Source organism: Anolis carolinensis, chromosome 2, assembly GCF_035594765.1.
Source record: "Anolis carolinensis isolate JA03-04 chromosome 2, rAnoCar3.1.pri, whole genome shotgun sequence".
Classification (NCBI taxonomy): domain Eukaryota; kingdom Metazoa; phylum Chordata; class Lepidosauria; order Squamata; family Dactyloidae; genus Anolis; species Anolis carolinensis.
Window position 1 is genome coordinate 77903368 of NC_085842.1, and position 18897 is coordinate 77922264.

Below are 18897 nucleotides of genomic sequence, written 5' to 3' on the forward strand. Positions count from 1 at the left end.
CATGTGAATTATTTGTTAGCTACCTTGAATCCTGGGTTGAGAAAAAAGTGGGGGGAGAAGGACAAAAATAACAGGTAGGAGAGAGGTCATCAACTGTCCCTTGTTCCCTCTATCTTTTGCTGTAAAACTTGTAATATGGATAGCTGGAGGGAAAACAGGTTTTCCCAGCACCAGAATATTATTGTGAAGCAATATATTTCTGTATGTAGATATATAACACACACACACTTCAAGAGGTGTGGATTTGGGGGATCCCCTTGAAAATATGACTATAGAAACTGCCATAAACTGTACACCTGTTTCAGTATCTCTCACTGTACCATTGACCCAGATGTTAGCTGTTAACATCTGCAATGCAGTTTTGGGAGGGATTTATAAGGGTCCCCAAGAGTGAAATGCATCCCTTATGCTGCACAATTTCTATCCCTGTTGCACGCAAGGGAATTGAATTTACAGCTTCAGTTCAGGAAACCAGGTCTTGGAGCCTGGCCTCTGTGTCCAGTCTTCGGGGTGATGTGCGTTCCATACCTGGCAGACTTTGTGTTTTCAACTGTAAGGCTCATTTGAAGCTTAATGGAGTATGCTTAAGGGCACTGCTCAGGTCAGTCTTTTACAACATTCCCAAATCCTTACTTTGACAACATCACAAGGGGTCTGTCTTAAGGCTCAGGTTTACCCTGAAAATTCAAGCCCTGGGATGGTTTTGAACTGGTAATGCTAGTCTCAATTATTCTGATTATATTCCTGAGATGGCATCCGTTCTCCCAACATCTGCCAGCCCTGTTGGGTTCTACATTAGTTGGCTACCTGTGTGGGGCTTTGTAACCAAACAAAGGTAGACCTGAGGTGGGGGCTTTTCTGACTTGGGGTGGGAAGAGGAAGTGACAGGTGCTTCTCTGATAGAGGGATCACTCAGTCAAAAGCCTCTTGAGCAAGATATTGGTGGTTTCCAGATTGGCTTTTAGGGTTTCGCTGTGGCTGTTATGCTATGTGTCTGAGGGACCAACATCTTTTGATGATTGGGTTGGCTATTATAAAATCAAAAGTGATAAAAGGACTACTCTGTTAACAAAAGTCATCCTTCCACATTCCCTGGGGTTAGGGGAACAGGATACTTGGGAAAGTAAAGAAAAACAATTAAACATTCTTTTTTGTAACCTGAGATTTAGGAATCTCTAGTTTCTCCACCATGTCTCTACGGTCAACTTCTACTAGAGGTTGACCATAAAATAGCACTGGAGGACCTAGACTTAGGAATCTGTTGGTCCTCCATGCATCTCTATGGTCAATCTCCAGCAGAAGTTGATCACATAATTTTTCTGGAGAATGTGGAGATTCCTAGAGAAAGCACATGAACCAAATACAGATAACCAAATCTGCAAAAGCAAAAACCCCAGAAGTGGAGGGCTGACTGTATTCCTTGCCCTGTGAAATCCACATGGTAGCCATAAATGGACAACAGCATGAAAATACATACACAATCACCACTCAAGCAGGGTGCAGGATTGCAGCAGTGGTGCAGTGGTTATAGCAACCATGCTCCTTCCTTCAGAGCCAGGAAATCTGAGAAGCACAAAACCACGCAGAAGGATCTCAAGCAGAAGGATCTCAGAACTAATCCAGATTTTTCAGGAGTCAGCAGTGGTACAAGGAAGAGTCATAGTATTTCTTCTATATAGGCTGAGAGACTGTCACACTATAAGGGTATTGAGAGCTCCCAAGTTTTTTTTTACAAGACTGGCTGTAATAAACATTATTACAGAGGCCTGTTTGAAAGTAAGATCAGGAGGAACCGGCTGGAAGAATACTAAATATTCAGTTTAGCTCTACAATCTAAAATACTGACCATGCTTTTTGATGGAGGTGGGGGGGGGGGGGAAGGAGGGAGAAACACCTTATCTTAAAAAAATAAAATAAAGGCCTCATTAATATAAGTGAAAGACCAAGGCTTCTGTGGGTGTTCTGTTATCTAGTGTACTTAAGGCCTGCAGAATTAAGAGAAATGAGACACTTTCTAGTCACTTATAATAATTAGCCCAGCTTATCAGATTCTGCTAAATATGCTCTTCACAACCCTGAAAAATAACATTGGTGGGCTTCCAGAGAAGTCTTTTTGTTCTATTTTATTAGAGACCAGAACTTGTTGTCATTAATGAAGGGAAGAGGTAATGCAAATCTGAACTGAGCATCTTCAGTACAAAAGTATTGGGAATTTTTACATGGAGGCAGGATGCCCAAAAGAAAGGACATCTATTTTTATTTCATTGCATTCTCTCTGGGCTCCCAAATACTCTTGAACCTCCATCTTACTCAAATGACAGTTGGAAGTAATACTCTTTTGTGTGCAAATAACATACCAATTATATTCATATTTGTTCAGATTTAAGTCCCACTGAATTCAATGGGTTTTATTCCCAAGCACCTGTGTATGTGACTGAAGCCTGATTTGCCTATAAGTGAGCATAGGAGTATCTCCTTAACTGGAAAAATTGTATGAACTCAGTTTGGGGAACAAGAAATAAATTAAAAACCAACATAAGGATGACAAGCAAATCAGGTGGAAAGAATGAAGCTTGTTTATTATTGGCTGCATATGTCCCATGCTTTTATGTAAACCCATATGGTTTGCATTGTCTTGGCTACAGGACTGATTTAAAATACTTTCCTGCCTTAAAAGAATGTATTTTAAAGCAAAGGCAATGAAACCGGCAATCAACAGAAGGCTACAAGATTCCATCTTCATTTATCCAGATCTAAGGAGAGTCCATTTGCGGATTTGTTAAGAGTGTATTGTGTTTCCGTGGGCTTTCAAAATGCCCTTTTATGCTCAAACATGAAAAATAATCTGGATTATAAAAGTTCTTGAAATGGCAGAAATGGACCAGTTATCTTGTTTGATAAAGGAGAAATCAACTGGAATTTTTTCAAAAGAACGGGAACCATTTGTATCATTTATAAAGTAAAAAAATGCTTGCAGGTTTTGAAAATTAAGTAATACTGTATATTGACATAGAAAAGTAGAATAAAGGATTTGGTTAAGATTAGTAGCGAGCAGGATAACAATACTTCTATAAAGTGGGAAATCCATGTTAATTCTTTAAAAATATTATGCTTATTGTTTTTAGGTGGGAGTGGATAAGAGAAATTTTAATAGATATATTGAAGGTAAAATGTGATGTACAAAAAAAAATATTGACTTGCAAATTATATACTTTTGGCATTGAATGTTTGCCATACATGTTGGAAACCACCCTGAGTCCCTTTGGGGAGATAAGGCAGTCTACAAATAATAATAATAATAATGATGATGATGTTGGAAAAATACTGTATATGCCAGGTATGGGCAAACTTCGGCCTCCAGGCATTTTGGACTTCAACTCGCACAATTTTAACAGCCAGCAGGCTTTGAGGAATTGTGGGAGTTGAAATCCAAAACACATGGAGGGCCAAAGTTTGCTCATATCTAGTATATACTCATGTATAAGTTGACCTCATGTTTAAATTGAGGGCAGATTTTAGGACCAAAATTATGAATAAGTCGAGGGTTATTCTGCAGAGATGAGAAAGCACCAATGCCTTCTCCAGGGTTCGGTCTTTGCATTAAAAAAAGTCAAAATAGAGAAAATTGAGGCATTCAGTGTTTCTTTTAGGTTCTTTCTGGGTGTTTGCCACTTTACTCAGATATGGCTCCTATTTGGATAAGAGTTAAGTAAGGTACAGTACTCACATTGATCCATAGGTAAGTCAACTCAGATTTTTGGACTGATTTTTAAACTAACATTTCTAGACTGATACATAACTATACAGGGGTATGTGTATGTGTAATATGTGTATTTATAGAGACAGTCCCCGAGCTACAAACAACTGACTTACAAACAACTCATACTTAAGAACAGGGGTGAGACAACAGGAAGTGGGAGAAATCTACTCCTTCAAAGGGAAATTCACTCCTGGAAGAGTTATCATAGGGAAAAGGTGTCTCTGCTGAAGCTTTATCACCAATCCTTGTTTCCACAACAAGCAATTTTTCCCAAAATCCAATTATCACAGGGACAGAAAGCGAGGTGACATCTTATGAACAGGGGCAAACAGCAAAACAAACATCACAGAGTGTTGTTTCCAAAGCATATAGGACCAATCTTGTTCTTTTTAATAACACAAGCCAACAAAATAAAACTTTTTTTAATCATCAGAAATGAGAGTAGCAGAGTTTAAATCAATGTTTATGCTGATTTTACACTTGATCTTAGCCAAAAGGCCGAGAAGCGATTTTAAACATGTCTTTATTTTTTCCCATCATGTCAACTTTTAAAAATATGACCAATGGTACATTACATCGGACTACTGTAAAGTCTAAACATTTCACATCATATTCGTGTAACACAATAATTTTAGGCCATTCTTATAGAGCTTTTTGCATTGAATTAAAATGTGTGTTTATTTTTTCTCTATCACATGTAGTTTTAGCGATGAGGCTAATCGAATAATTAATGCATTTATGCACTGATATCAATAGAATCTAATTCATAACAGTGCGTAAATGCATTAATTATTCCATTAGCCTCATCGCAAAAACTACACGTGATAGAGGAAAAAATAAACATACAAATTATATCGGGTGAAAAATACTTGTTGGCTTGTGTAATCCGAGACTGAAGCATTGCACAGAATGGGGGGAGAGATTGCAGCCTGAGCTTGCCATGTTCCCTCTCTGGGGAAGCCAAGCCCACTGAGATCAGAGGGGCTTTTCTCCAAAGGAAGCATGGGCAGCTTTCAATGTTCAAGTCCAGGATGCTTCCTTTCTCAGTCCTCCCTTCAAAGTATATGCAGGGACCACCCTCTAGTGGTCTGACATGGCATTGTACTATGAGTAAAGTTGCTCTCTTTGTTTTTGTTTTTTCTTCTTTTATACAGAGACTTCGATTGCATGGAGGCAGCAGTTGGCTTTGGGCTGCTTTTCATCTCAAGGAGAGGAAGGAAGGAAAGAAGGGAAGGCATGGGATCCAGTTCTTCCAAGACAACTGAATTTGTGGGCGAAGCACAATGACATCCCAAACAGAAGCACCCTCATTTAGTCCTGTAAGAAAACCGAAGACATTTTAAAGCACAATTTGCAATCCAAGCACTAGAGGACTTTATCCAAATCCTGCCAGATATGTGTTTGGTGTTTTTTGTTGTTGCTGGTAAAGTTTCAAACCCCTTCCTTGTTGGGTTGTGAGTTTTCTGGGCTGTATGGCCATGTTCCAGAAGCATTCTCTCCAGAAGTTCCACCCACATCTATGGCTGGCATCCTCAGAGGTCGGAAGTTTGTTGGAAACGAGACAAGTGAAGTTTATATATCTGTGAAAGGTCCAGGGTGGGGGAAAGAACACTTTTCTGTTGGAGGCAAGTGTGAATGTTGCAATTATTCACCTTGATTGGCAGTGAAAAGCCTTGCAGCTTCAAGGTCTGGCTGTTTCCTGCCTGGGGGAATACCAGTATATTATTTGAGAACACAGAAATGCCGGACCACTCTAAAAATCACTATGTCAGACTACACACAGATGCCACTGAAATTGACAAGCATGTGGACAATTTCAACACAAAGGAGGAAACCATGAAAATGAACCAAATCTGGCTACCATTATTTTAAAAACTCTAAAATCGGGACAGTGAATAAAGAACACTCAGAAAACATGGGGAATTCCAGACAGGAAACAATCAGGGCCAGCTAATTCCTCCGAACAAAGGATTCCCCCAGGCAGGAAGTAGCTAGTCCTAGCATCTGCAAGGCCATTCAATGCTAATCAAGGTCGCCAACTGCAACATTTACATTTGCCTCAAACAGACAAGAGTTCTTTCTCCCACCCTGGACCTTCCTCAGATATATAAACCTCACTTGCCTAGTTTCCAACACACCTCACAACCTCTGAGGATGCCTGCCATAGATTCGGGCAAAACGTCAGGAGAGAATGCTTCTGGAACATGGCCATACAGCTAGGAAAACACAGCAAGCCAGGGATTCCGGCCATGAAAACCTTCGACAACAAATTAAAACCCCTTCCTTTGTTTTGTTTTTCCTCCCCGGTTTTATTTGCCGCCCAAGCATTTTCCCTTTTTCTTTCAATCCACGCCTCTCTGCAAAGGCGGTTCAAACTGTGTCGGGTGTATGATCCTTCCTACGCCTCTTTTCCTGGGCGGCGGCGGCGGACTCCGGTATCCGCTGGGGCTTGTTTCCAGGGTGCCAAAATCCGCGGGTGCTCAAGTCCCACGATAGAAAAACAGCCAAGTGTTGCGGAATCCTTTGCGAGCCGCGGATAGTGGAAGCCGCGGATACGGAGGGCCGAATGGGACGCACCTCCTTCCCTTTTTCGTCTTGATCTCCAAGGAAGAGCCGGATGGTGGCTCGGTCTCCGCCAAAAAAGCCGCACGGGGAACTAACTAGCGTCCGCCCCGCCGAGCCGAGTCCGAAGATTGTGCGTTCAAAACATGCCCCTCACGCACCCCGCATGGAAATCCCGTTACAACGCCAGCAAGCAGCGTGCGGATGGTGGCACGGGTGCAAGGGAAAGAAGCGAGCGCAAAGGCTGAGCTGGGCTCCGGGGGAGGCGGCGTGGAAGGAAACTCGCTCGCCTGGCTTGCATGACTCCGGTTGCAAAGCAAAGCAAAGCAAGGAGGCGCCTGCCTGCTTGGTCAGGAGGTTCCCAGGTTGCACAATCCCGCGCCCGCCTCTCCTGGTTGTTTGCTCTCTCTCTCTCTCGCTCTCTCCCCGCCGAGAGAGATGCGCATTCTCATACCAATAAGAATAACCCGACTGGTGGGGTGTCTCCCCCCTTCCCCTCCCCTTTTTGCCTTTTTAAAGGGGCAGAAAACCCTTCCACGCCTGGAGCGCCTCCTCCTCCTCCTCCCTTTTGCCGCCATCCTGTCCTTCCTCTCCTTCGCGACCCTCTCCCGCATCAAGTTCTCCGTCGGGTCCTCTCCGCCCCGGGCCGGGTTTTTTTTTGGGGGGGGGGGGGATGGGGAGGGGAGAAAAACAAGCTTTCGAAAACCACATTTAACTTGGCCCCAGGAAAAGGGCTTTATAAGCTGAAGTTGTTTTCCCCCTTTTCAGTCCGTTTTTAAACCAGTTCCCATGCTGAGCCAAGAGAAGGGCAAGTCAAAGCCTCATTCTGTGGGTAGAAATCAAGTCGTTTAAGCAAAATGGGATCCTGGGAGTTGTAGTTTGCGGAGGCAGCAGCACTCTTTTGACAGAGGAGGAGGCTACAGACCTTGTAAATTACCCTTTCTCCAATATCAGAGCAATTCCGAGTCCCATCAGACTGCGTTCATTCCAATGTAGACCAGGCTTGGGCAAACTTGCACCCCCTCCCCTCCAGGTGCTTTGGACTGCAACTCCCACCATTCCTAACAGCCCCAGGCCCTTTCCTTTCCCCCCTCAGCCGCTTAAACTTAAGGAAGAGCCTCGGGTTGTTAGGAATGGTGGGAGTTGCAGTCCAAAGCACCTGTAGAGCCCAGATTTGCCCATGCCTAGCGTGGATGCTGCTTGTGTTTCTCATGATTTCGGATGCCGACCCCCATCACAGGTTTTCTGGGCAAGGCCTGTTCAGAGTGTTGTCGAAGGCTCTCATGGCCGGAATCACTGGGTTGCTGTGAGGTTTCAGGAGCATTCTCTCCTGGCGTTTCGCCCTCATCTATGGCAGGCATCCTCAGAGGCTGTGAGGTCTGTTGGAAACTAGGCAAATGGGGTTTATATATCTGAGGAAGGTCCAGGGTGGGAGAAAGAACTCTTGTCTGTTTGAGACAAGTGTGAATGTTGCAATTGGCCATCTTGATTAGCATTGAATAGCCTGGCAACTTGAAGGCCTAGGTTGATTCCTGCCTGGGGGAATCGTTTGTTGGGAAGTGTTAGCTGGCCCTGATTGTTTCCTGTCTGGAATTCCCCTGTTTTCAGAATGTTCTTCTTTATTTACTGTCCTGATATTAGAGTTTTTTAATACAGTACTGGTAGCCAGATTTTGTTCATTTTCATGGTTTCCTCCTTTCTTTTTGCCCACATGAAATTGCCCACATGCTTGTGGATTTCAGTGGCTTCTCTGTGTAGTCTGACAGGGTGGTTGTTAGAGCCAGGCTTTGAATCCTTTGTTGGGAGGTGTTTACCCGGCCCTGATTGTCCTCCCCCCCCCCCCCGGGCAGGAAGCAGTCAGATTTCAAAACTGCAAGGCCATTCAATAATAATCAAGGCTGTCAACTGCAACTGCACACACACACAACACACACATATATATACACGCACCCCACTTTGCATAGTTTTTCAACAGATCCCACAACCGCTGAGGATGCCTGCCATAGATGTGGGCGAAACGTCAGGAGAGAATGCTTCTAGAATATGGCCATACAGCCCAGAAAACTCACAGCAACCCCATGTCATTTTTCCTGGACATTATCCCACAGATATATACCGCGTTTTGCATAGTTTTCCAACAGACCTGACAGCTTTTGAGGGTGCCTGCCACAGATGTGGGCGATACAGCTCGGAAAACTCACAGCAACGCTCTGTTCAGAGCAATTTCATTATTGGTGGTGGTGGGGGGTGGGTGGGGAATGTGGGTCCCACCACCAGAGCCTGAGGCTCGGCGCCCTTATTGGGAGGGGTGAGGAGGGGCGTCTTTGCCTTTGCTCCCTCCGGCTCTATTTTGGATGCCAAAACGCGCGCGGGAGGAGGGGGGGGGGAGAGAGAGAAGGTCGCGCGCTATTGCTTCTGCTGGTGGTGGTATTGCTGCTTTTCGGAGCGCCTGCTTTTCGGAGCCAGACAGACAGACAGAACGAACAAGAGAGAGAGAGAGAACGAAAGAGAGAGAGCGCGCGAGACAGACGCGCGCCCGCTAGCCCGCCCGAGCCCGGCTTGCTGCCACGCGCCTTGCTTGAGCTGCGCGCGGGAGGAACTTGAGGCAGGTGCGCGCCTCGCGGGGAAGGGGGGGGGAAGGGAAGGGGGGAAAAGGGGGAGAGACGGCGCGCCCCAAAGAGAAGAGAGACACACACACAGAGAGAGAAACGGCTGAGGAGCAAGTTTTCTCGGGCTGGGTCTCCTGCCACAGCATAAAGGCGGGCAAGGGAGGGAGGCAGGCGAGGCGCCGCTCCTCTCTTCTCTTCCCTCTTCTTCCTCCACGCTGCGCCCCAAAAGCCGCCAGGAGCGAAAGGAAAGAGGAGGGAGGGGGCCTGCGAGAGAGAGAGGGAGGGAGGGAGAGAGAGAGAGGGAGGCGGCGGGCGCATGCGCTGGGGCCCCGGCCGTGCCATATTGGAATGAGGCGGCGAGCGGAGCGGAGCAAAGCAGAGCGGAGCGCCGGCCAGCTTTGCCTCGAGACCCGGACGGCAGGGAAAACTCCCCCGGAGGTGAGGCGGGCGGGGGAAAGCGGGGGAAAACGTGGCCTGGCCGGGAAGGGCAGAGGCGGCGCGCCTTTTGCCGCGCCGGAAAGGGTTTTTTTTCGGTTCCTGAAGTTTGATGCGGGAGGCGGCGGCGGAGGAGGAGGAGGAGGAGGGCGGTAGCAGCAGCCGAAGCCAGGGAGGGAGGGAAGGAAGGAGGCGAGCGCTTCTCGGAGATGGAGCCACTGCCATTGCTTTTGCCGCCGCAGTCGCACTGCAAGCGCCAACTGCGCGCAAGTTCCCGCGGACGAGAAGGAAGGAAGCGGGAGAGGGAAGGAGGTGGTAGTAGGGAGGGGCTGCGCGCCTCTGCCGCCGCCGCCAGCAGGGGGCGCTGTTTCTCAACGCGCAAAGTTGCGAGGCGCTGACTGCATGCCTGCGTGGGGGTCCCTTTCCTTCGCCTCGCGTGTCCGCGCCTCCTCGCCTTCCTCGCCTCCCTCCCTTTCTCTTCTTGCTTCCCTCCTGCGTGGGGGGGATCTCTTCCCTCTCCCTCCGTGTCGGCGCCTCCTCTCTTTCCTCGCCTCCCTCCCTTTCCTTTCTCTTCTTGCCTCGCTCCCTCCAATCCACTCCTGAGCCGCTTTCTCTTTCTAACTTGCGGGGGAAGGAGGGAGAAGGCAACTTTGGGGGAAACTTTTTGAGCAAGATTAGGCCCTAGACACCTCCCCCTCTCCCCGGTGTCAATCAAAACCCAGCTCTGCACTTTATCCACTCCATCATCATCATCACCATTATTATTATGAACTTCTTTCCTGAACCATACGTTCTTGCCCTGCCCGGGTTGACAGGTTGTTTCCCTCTTATTACAGTATTCCCCCCACGAATGAAGCCTCCTTAAAGACACACACACATATGTACAGTAGAGTCTCACTCATCCAAGCTAAACGGGTCGGCAGAAGCTTGGATAAGCGAATATCTTGCATAATGAGGAGGGATTAAGTAAAAGCCTATTAAACATCAAATTAAGTTATGATTTTACAGGTGTATTGCAATTGATCACCTTGATTAGCATTGAATAGCCTTGCAGCTGCAAAGTTTGACTGATTCCTGCCTGGGGGAATCCTTTGTTGGGAGGTGTTAGCTGGCCCTGATTGTTTCCTGTCTGGAATTCCCCGTGTTTTCTGAGTGGTATTCTTTATGTACTGCCCTGATTTTAGAGTTTTTCAATACTGGTAGCCAGATTGTGTTCATTTGCATTGTTTCCTCCTTTGTGTTGAAATTGCTTGTGGATTTCAATGGCTTCTCTGTGTAGTCTGACATAGTGGTTGTTAGAGTGGTCCATCATTTCTGTGTTCTCAAATAATATGCTTAATAATATTTTACCTACAAATTAAGCCTCTTTAAAGACCCCCCCCCCCCAAAACACACACATAACTCACCCCACAGTAAGTGATCTGTATACTCATTGAGAGCGCCTATGCACTTTGCCACTTCTCTCAGGTGGGTGGAGAAACTGTCAGCCTGACTTTCCCCGCTCCATGGGTCTGGAAAGTTGGTTGTTTGGCCAGACAACTGCTTCCAAATGGTAGGGTCCCTTCACACCCCAGTTGCCTTGGCTGCTCATGCCTCCTCCTCTTCTTCCTTCCTCCTCCTCCTCCTGTGGGACTCTTGCTTTCCCTTGGAAAACAACCTTGCTCCTCTACTTGGCAGGCCTCTTTCACTTTCCAGCCTCACCTCCTTCTCTTTTGCCTCCAAAGAAACAAACCAGTGTTGGCCTTGGATAGTCAAGTGCTTTGCTTGCTTGGTTGCACAGGATACACCTGAAGCCATTGGTGCTAAATATGGGTTACAGGCAGTCCCCTGAGTTACAAACATCTGATTTAAAATGACTCATACTCAAGAACATGACTGAGACAACAGGAAGTGATAGAAATGTACCCCCTAAGAAGGGAAAATTCATTCCTGAAATAGTTATTATCATGGGGAAAAGGTATCTCCACCAATCTTTGTTTCTACAACAAGCCACATTTTGCAAAATCCAATTATTACATTGACAGAAAGTAAGGTGACATTGTGTTCTCAAAGGCTTTCATGGATGGAATCACAGGGTTGTTGTGTGTTTTCCAGGCTGTATGGCCATGTTCTAGAAGCATCCTCTCCTGATGTTTCGCCCACATCGATGGCAGGCATCCTCAGAGGGTGTGAGGTATATTGGAAAAACTAAGCAAGGAAGGTTTATATATCTGTGGAAGGTTCAGGGTGGAAGAAGGAACTCTTATCTGTTGGAGGGCAGTGTGAATGTTTTAATTAATACCCTTAATTAGCATTAATGGCCTTGTCAGATTAATTTCCTGGCTTCTTCCTGCCTGGGGGAATCTTTTGTTCAGAGGTGTTGGCTACCCCTAATTGACTCATGTCTGGAATTCCTCTGTTTTCAGAGTGTTGTTCCTTATTTATTGTTCTGATTTTAGAGTTTTTTAATACTGGTAGCCAGATTTTGTTCATTTTCATGGTTTCCTCCTTTGAACAGAGGCACAAACAGCAAAATAAACTCCACAGGGATGTTAAGTCTTCCCTATCCTTGTTTTTGTGTCAGGAGCGACTTGAGAAACTGTAAGTCACTTCCGGTATGAGAGAATTAGCCGTCTGCAAGGACGGGGACACCCAGATGTTTGATGCTTTACCATCCTTGTGGGAGGCTTCTCTCATGTCTTGCGTGGGGAACTGGAGGTGACTGCTCATTTTCTTTCCCTGGATTCAAACCGCCAACCTTTCAGTCAGCAGTCCTCTCGGCACAAGAGTTTAACCCATCCACTGAGGGCTCCTTCCCTCTGCTATCCATATATTTGGCTGGAGTTGCACTTTAAAATGCACTTGTTCCGTCTTGCATACTATTTCAACTTAGGGACACACCTACAGAACCTGTCTTGTTCTTAACTTGGGGACTGCCTCTATATGTAACCGCAACAGAAAGCAGAACATTGCCAGCTTGTTTGCAGCTTGTGTGTGGAGAAATAGAAGGAAAGAATACTTGCATACAGGTTAGGAGCCAGCTTCATTCAAGAGGCACATCTAAAATGATAAAAAGGGTCCAACCCAGGCATTGACAAACTTGGGGCATCCAGGTATTTTAGACTTCAACTCCCATAATTCCTTACATCCGGTAGGCAGTTTGCCTATGCCTGGTCTCTAACCCAGGATTTATAAAAAGATTTGCAAAAAGAAAATTCAGGTAGTTTAGCACTTCTTTTTTAAAAAAAATCCATGCTGTTTGCTTGGCCTTTCCTAGTCCAGAGTGTGCCTTAAATATTCTCCATATGACTTCTAGCAGAATGATTATATCTGCCTTGAAGAAAATTGCAGTCATCGTAAGAATAGCTGAAAAGTCTTCAGCAGGTGGAGCTGATAACTTTGCTTCTGCTGAAAATTCAAATCCTGGCTTCACTAAGAAGCGTACAGTTCTGCGCAGGTATTGTTTTTGCTCTTACTTGGTTCACAGGGCTCACTGCTGCTAGTTACCATAGCAAACATGTTACTCATATAGAATGCAGTGAGCACAACTCTTAACATTCATTTGGGGAAATTGTTATTTTCTCTCTAGTGAATTACAATAAAGAATTGAGTTGTATGATGAGTACATAGTGGGTATGTTGGTGAGAGATCAATGTGAGTTTTCTAATTATGTAGGAAAATCTTAATCCTAAGCACATCTACTTAAAAGCAAACCACTTACTGAGGAGGAACAGTTTCCCAAATATCTTCAGTTGTGGGTTGTTGCCTATGAGAGATGTAGGCCTGATTAATAATAATATAATAATAATAATTTTATTTTTATACCCCGCCCCATCTCCCCGAAGGGACTCGGGGCGGCTTACATGGGGCCTTGCCCGATATAACAATCAAATAACAATAACAGAGTAATAACACAATTATCCCAATAAAAGCATCAGCATCAGTAAAAAACAGTCATTAAAATCAACATGCAGCATACAATGTTAAAAACAGGAGACTAATTCATAGATAGCCAGGCAAAGTGCAAAATGTTCCGAAATGGGGAAAGGTAAACAATTTTTAAAAGGTTTAAAAAAATATTTATGTCAAAATATGCTGGTATAATAATTTTAATAAGAGAACTACAGATAAGTCCAGAGATAATTTCAGTGGCTTCAAGAATTATATCACAACTTGCTGACAGTCTGCATCAAGTATACAGTGTTTCATCTGAATCCATTTCATGCCTTTATTTGACTGTTTATCAGCCTCAAAAACTGTAGGAGCCCAGGATGTTCAGAGCCTATACATACATACATACATACATACACACACACACACACACACCTGTAGTTGTGTGCAATTATCAATTTGCAATATATGAAGAGAACTCAACGCTATGGCTCTAACATCATTGGCCAAGTGTTTAAAGGAAAGTTTCTCATTTGTTTAGAGACTATGATGTAATAATAATAAATAGTGAAGAGCAGAGACATCACACTGGCAACGGTCCACATAGTCAAAGCAATGGTATTCCCCACAGTAACCTATGGATGCGAGAGCTGGACCATAAGGAAGGCTGAGCTAAGGAAGATAGATGCTTTTGAACTTTGGTGCTGGAGGAAAATCCTGAGAGTGCCTTGGACCACAAGAAGATCCAACCAGTCCATCCTCCAGGAAATAATGTCCGACTGCTCACTGGAGGGAAGGATATTAGAGGCAAAGTTGAAGTATTTTGGCCACATCATGAGAAGACAGGAAAGCTTGGAGAAGATCATGATGCTGGGGAAAATGAAAGGAAAAAGGAAGAGAGGCCGACCAAGGGCGAGATGGATGGATGGTATCCTTGAAGTGACTGGGTTGACCTTGAAGGAACTGGGGGCGGCAACGGCTGACAGGGAGCTCTGGCGTGGACTGGTCCATGAGGCCACGAAGAGTTGAAAACGACTGATCGAGTGAGACGACGACGATTCATTTCTATCCCGCTTTTCTCCTGTGGGTGGGATTCAAAGTGGTGTACATCCCAATTAACATACCAAATAAAACAATTCAAAAACTTACAGCAAGCACCATTTAAAGATATCCATGATCTCCAGCCACTGAAGTTATTTGTCAAGTGTTATCAAAATAGATTTAATATGGTTCTTAAATTTTGGTGGAGTTGTGATTTATTCTCTATAGTGTATAGGGAACATATTTTCAGGGCCAGTCACAGCTGAGATTGTAATCCAGCTGTTTCCAACAAGACTAGCATTTGTCTTGAGGCTCAATTTACGCAAACCCATACATTTCATAGGTTTCCTTTAGCAAATAATGCTGTTGCTTTCCTCTGAAATATTACCTAAAACATTTGATACGCCTAGGTGGCATCCCATCCACATACTAATCTGGTATTTAGTACATAGACTGTACTTGGCTGTAACATGCCTACATATCTTAAAGGCACCATGTCACATCAGGGTCAGCCCTGATTAGTACTTGGATGGGAGACCAATAAAAATACCAGCTATTTCTTAGGAAGGAACTGAAAAAAAACCAACTCTTAGTCTAAGAAAACCCTATGAAATTCATAAAGGCTCCATACAGGCAACTTAAAGTCAGATGTGCATATGCATACACCATTTGGCTATGCCTACTATTCTGGCAACAGTGCTTTACTTCAGTGATTCGCAACCTGTGGGTCCCCAGATGTTTTGGCCCTCAACTCCCAGAAATCATAACAGCTCATAAACTGGCTGGGATTTCTGGGAGTTGTAGGCCAAAACTCCTAGGGACCCACAAGTTGAGAACCACTGCCTGATTTTATACTATAGTACTCCATAGAACTGTATACTCAGACTTAAACATGGTGCATCTATTTCTGAATTATACAACTTCAGGTTGGAGGTGGAGGATTTATGCATTTCTGTGCTCCCTTCACGGTGTCTACCCTTCACTCCGAAAAAGAAACAAAACTTTTATTTATAAGCTTTCTATGTTGAAGGGAAGAAATTGAAGCTCTGTTTTCTCCCTTAAGGGCTTGCATTCAGTATCTTGAAAATGAGTTGCATACTAAACAAAGTGTGATGGTTGATCCCTCCTTCTCAGAATGATACAGCATCCCTGCATGTTTATAGGAAGGTATATGAGTTAGTTTAGAACTGATATGTTATCACTACAAGAATCCCATCCTGACCTCAGTCCTAACTTACAGATGGCTGAGGTCCAGTTGAGCACACCGTAGGCCAGCTGAAGTTGTGTTTATTGATTCCAAACCCTTCTCAGACAAAAATAATTTGGGGATTATTTAGGAGGACCCTGGCCTGACTTTTTGCCAATGTAGGGGCTGTGTCCCCCAGACTGGGCGAAGTTTGGATCTGGCCTAACTAGAGTCCCTTCCCCACAGCTGTAAAAAAATCCACATTGAACTAACTGTATGGCAATGTGGACTCAGATAACCCAGTTTGAAGCTGCTGTTGTGGATTATCTGCCTTGATATTCTGGGTTATATGGCTGTGTGGAAAGGCCATTGGCCCCTCCTTTGTGCCACCCCTTTTGTTGCTCATCTTCTGAGGGATCTCAGCCAGCAGAGCCGTTTTGTTAGCAGCTCTGAGTTCATCCAGCAGGACAAGGTTACACAAGTGCACAGGCAGTACATTTGGCACATGAAGCTGCCATCTATTCATAATCCCCTACAACCAAAACCTCTTTTGAGTTGGAGCTGGACTGTAAGGCAGTGTTTGAGATTGCCAGAAAGCTGTCAGTGCTCTTAGCTGCAGGAAGGTTGTACCCTGTGTAGTTTCTGTTCATTTGAACCGTCATTTACTGCAATGTAAGCAGGTTTAATGTTAATGCTTTGTTCCAATTTGAAAGGAATTAGTTCACTATTTTTTCCCTAAAACGTTGTTTTTGTAGGCTAGGTGGATATATAGAAATAATAGTTCACACTCAAATCAAATATTTCTTTATTACGGTCATAGACCAGCATAAGGAGAGCATAGTTCATACTCAGTTTATCCTGTGAATTCATCCTTGTCATATTCTCTATCGGTCTAGTTGCATTTTTCCTTACATTATTTCTTATCATTCAGGCTGAGCAGTAGGCATGTTAGTGTCCTTCTCAGCACTTCTGTTATTGCATGAGCAACAGGAAGATGTTCTTCAATGAGACACAAAGCACCTTTTGCTCCAGTGGAAGTGAAGCTGAGTGCAGTTCATGTCAATTCCACACACTCTTGGTAGATTAATTAGAGTACTTCGAAATGAAAAGGTGGAAAAGAACTGAATTTATTCTCATTGATTTTGTTTACTTGCCTGTTGGGCGATGTTATTTTTATTTGACATAACAACTGCAGGAGTTAGAATGGCTCTGAAGTTGACACTCTAGATTTCTCCACAGGGGAAAAAAGGACTTAAGAGTGATGAACTGAATGAGAGTAACTAACTTCATAATTGATCCATCACACATTCTTCTCTTTTGTATTTCATTGGTGTCCTACTGTTGAATTATCGCTCTTTATTTATTTTTTATTCTTTGGCATACTCATGTTTGAATAGTTCTACCCCATGAATAAGATAAATGGAAAAAAGAGGTTGTAGAGAAATGCTTGCTAAACTGTTGCTTGTGTGCTTCATGTTTTGTCATATTTTTAGAGTTCACTAAGTTAGAGATGTCAGACTTTTTACTGTAATAATTTGACAATCATAGTTGTTGTTACAGATTTAGGATTTTTGCTACGAATTTTGTAGCAGGTCCTTGCACGAGCCACACTTTGTCTTGTAGATAGCCAGCTTATTTGCAGGTTGTACAGCATTTTAGGTCATTTTATCATTCTTACAATTTTTAGTGGGATTTTTTTATATACAGTAGAGTCTCGCTTATCCAACATTCACTTATCCAACGTTCTGTATTATCCAACGCAGTTTGCCTTTTAGTAATTAATTTTTTGTAGTCAATATTTTCAATACATTGTGATATTTTGGTGCTAAATTCGTAAATACAGTAATTACTACAAAATGTTACCATATATTGAACTGCCTTTTCTGTCAATTTGTTGTAAAACATGATGTTTTGGTGTTTAATTTGTAAAATCATAATGTAATTTGACAATTAATAGGCTTTTCCTTAATCCTTCCTTATTATCCAACATTTTGGCTTATCCAATGTTCTGTCGGCCCATTTATGTTGGATAAGCGAGATTCTACTATATTGCTGTTTATATACTTATGTTATATATTTATACTTGTATATCTGTATATTTTGTACTGTGGTTTATATGTGGCACTATAGTGCTTCTGTGAGCCGTCCCGAGTCCCCCCAGGGAGACAAATAAAATATTTATTATTTATTATTGGTAAGTATAGCCACATCTACACTACACTGTAATGAAGTTTGGAACTGCATTATAAACTCACTGTAGACTCATATAATGCAGTCCAATGCAGTAGATGAGGTCTATGACAGTTAAATTAAAATCATGATTAAAGCCCTATTATTAGCCAAAGCATTGAACAAAATTGAGACTGCCTTTCTAAGTTGCTAGTGCGATGAGGTTTTGTTTCTGACTATAGCAGTCTCCTTCTCTAAGGTCAGTGTGGCTGGATCCACACTGCCCTATATCACAGGATCTGGTCCCAGTGTGGACTCATATGATCCAGTTCAAAGCAGATGATAAGGCACATCAGAAAAAAAAAATTGAAATAGTTATTCAAACTAACCTTAACATTGAAGGTTAAGGAAACATTCTATGATCTTGACACAGACTAGCTCTAATAGATCAAAAACAGTTTTCCTGTTTTGAATCAGTGTTGTTTTCCCAATCTTTACATATTGCCTGTGTGATCCCCTAAATTGTGCAAATATACTTACATGGAGAAAGTTGAAACTACACTACTAATTCTGTTTTCCAGTCAGAAATGCTGGGGGTATATTATGATAATATAAAAGTCTACAGGGTCCTTGAATAATGTTTACTACAGCATCTATGTGCTCCCTGGTGTCCTGCAGGCAATTAAACTAGCACAAAATCCCTTGTTTGGATGTAACTGTTTCTTTGCCTGAGCTCTTTCCCTTTTTCCTCTGCCTTTAGGCAACTCTGTGCTTGTAGTGAGAAGCTCCTTCTTTGGAGGCTTTTAAACAGAAGCTGGATGGCCATCTGTTAGGAGTACTTTGTGCCTTTCCTGCATGGCAGGGGGTTGGACTAGATGGCCCATGTGGTCTCTTCCAACTCTGTTCTATGATTCTAAGTCCACCTATGCAAGGGCAGGTGAAATAGTGTTTTAACAAGGATGGTTTACATAACACTGCCCATACTGATTTGCTGAGTTTTTCATTCAGCTGGTACTATTGGTTTTAGAATCTCTATTGCTAACTTGAGAAGGAATTGAAGATTTCAGCACCTGTCAAATTAGTGCTAGTCAAAGCTTTGACATGAATAGAGGCCAGATTCACGCAGCGGCTGAATCTGCTAGCCTAGGAACTGGAGGCAATAATGCTCTTGTAACATCTGTGTATATTGTTTTCAGTGTCATGGACTATTAGAAGACAAGACTTTTGCATTTGTTTCAGAAATATATTTCTGCTTCAGTACTTCA

General features: G+C 43.6%; 1 protein-coding gene, 1 long non-coding RNA gene and 1 pseudogene across 5 annotated transcripts in view; 1 reads left to right on the plus strand and 2 right to left on the minus strand.

Annotated features, from left to right (window-relative positions):
• Positions 1 to 2558: 2558 nt before the first annotated feature.
• LOC134296077 (uncharacterized) lies at positions 2559 to 7701 on the minus strand. The gene is made up of 2 exons (XR_010002651.1): positions 6338 to 7701; positions 2559 to 5077 (listed from the first exon to the last, which is right to left on the minus strand). It is a non-coding gene; the product is annotated as an uncharacterized LOC134296077 (long non-coding RNA).
• LOC134297217 (U2 spliceosomal RNA) lies at positions 4133 to 4270 on the minus strand (annotated as a pseudogene).
• A 1094-nt stretch (positions 7702 to 8795) lies between the features above and the next one.
• The window catches only part of sfmbt1 (Scm like with four mbt domains 1), a 104891-nt gene continuing 94789 nt past the window's right edge, over positions 8796 to 18897 (plus strand). For 2 of the 4 annotated variants that reach the window (XM_062970021.1, XM_062970025.1), the window contains exon 1: positions 9028 to 9369. The gene's annotated coding sequence lies outside the window, so the exon portion shown is untranslated. Of the gene's footprint in view, positions 8932 to 9026; positions 9370 to 18897 lie in introns of those variants that run through there. The other 2 variants (XM_062970022.1, XM_062970024.1) reach the window with 2 other exon arrangements.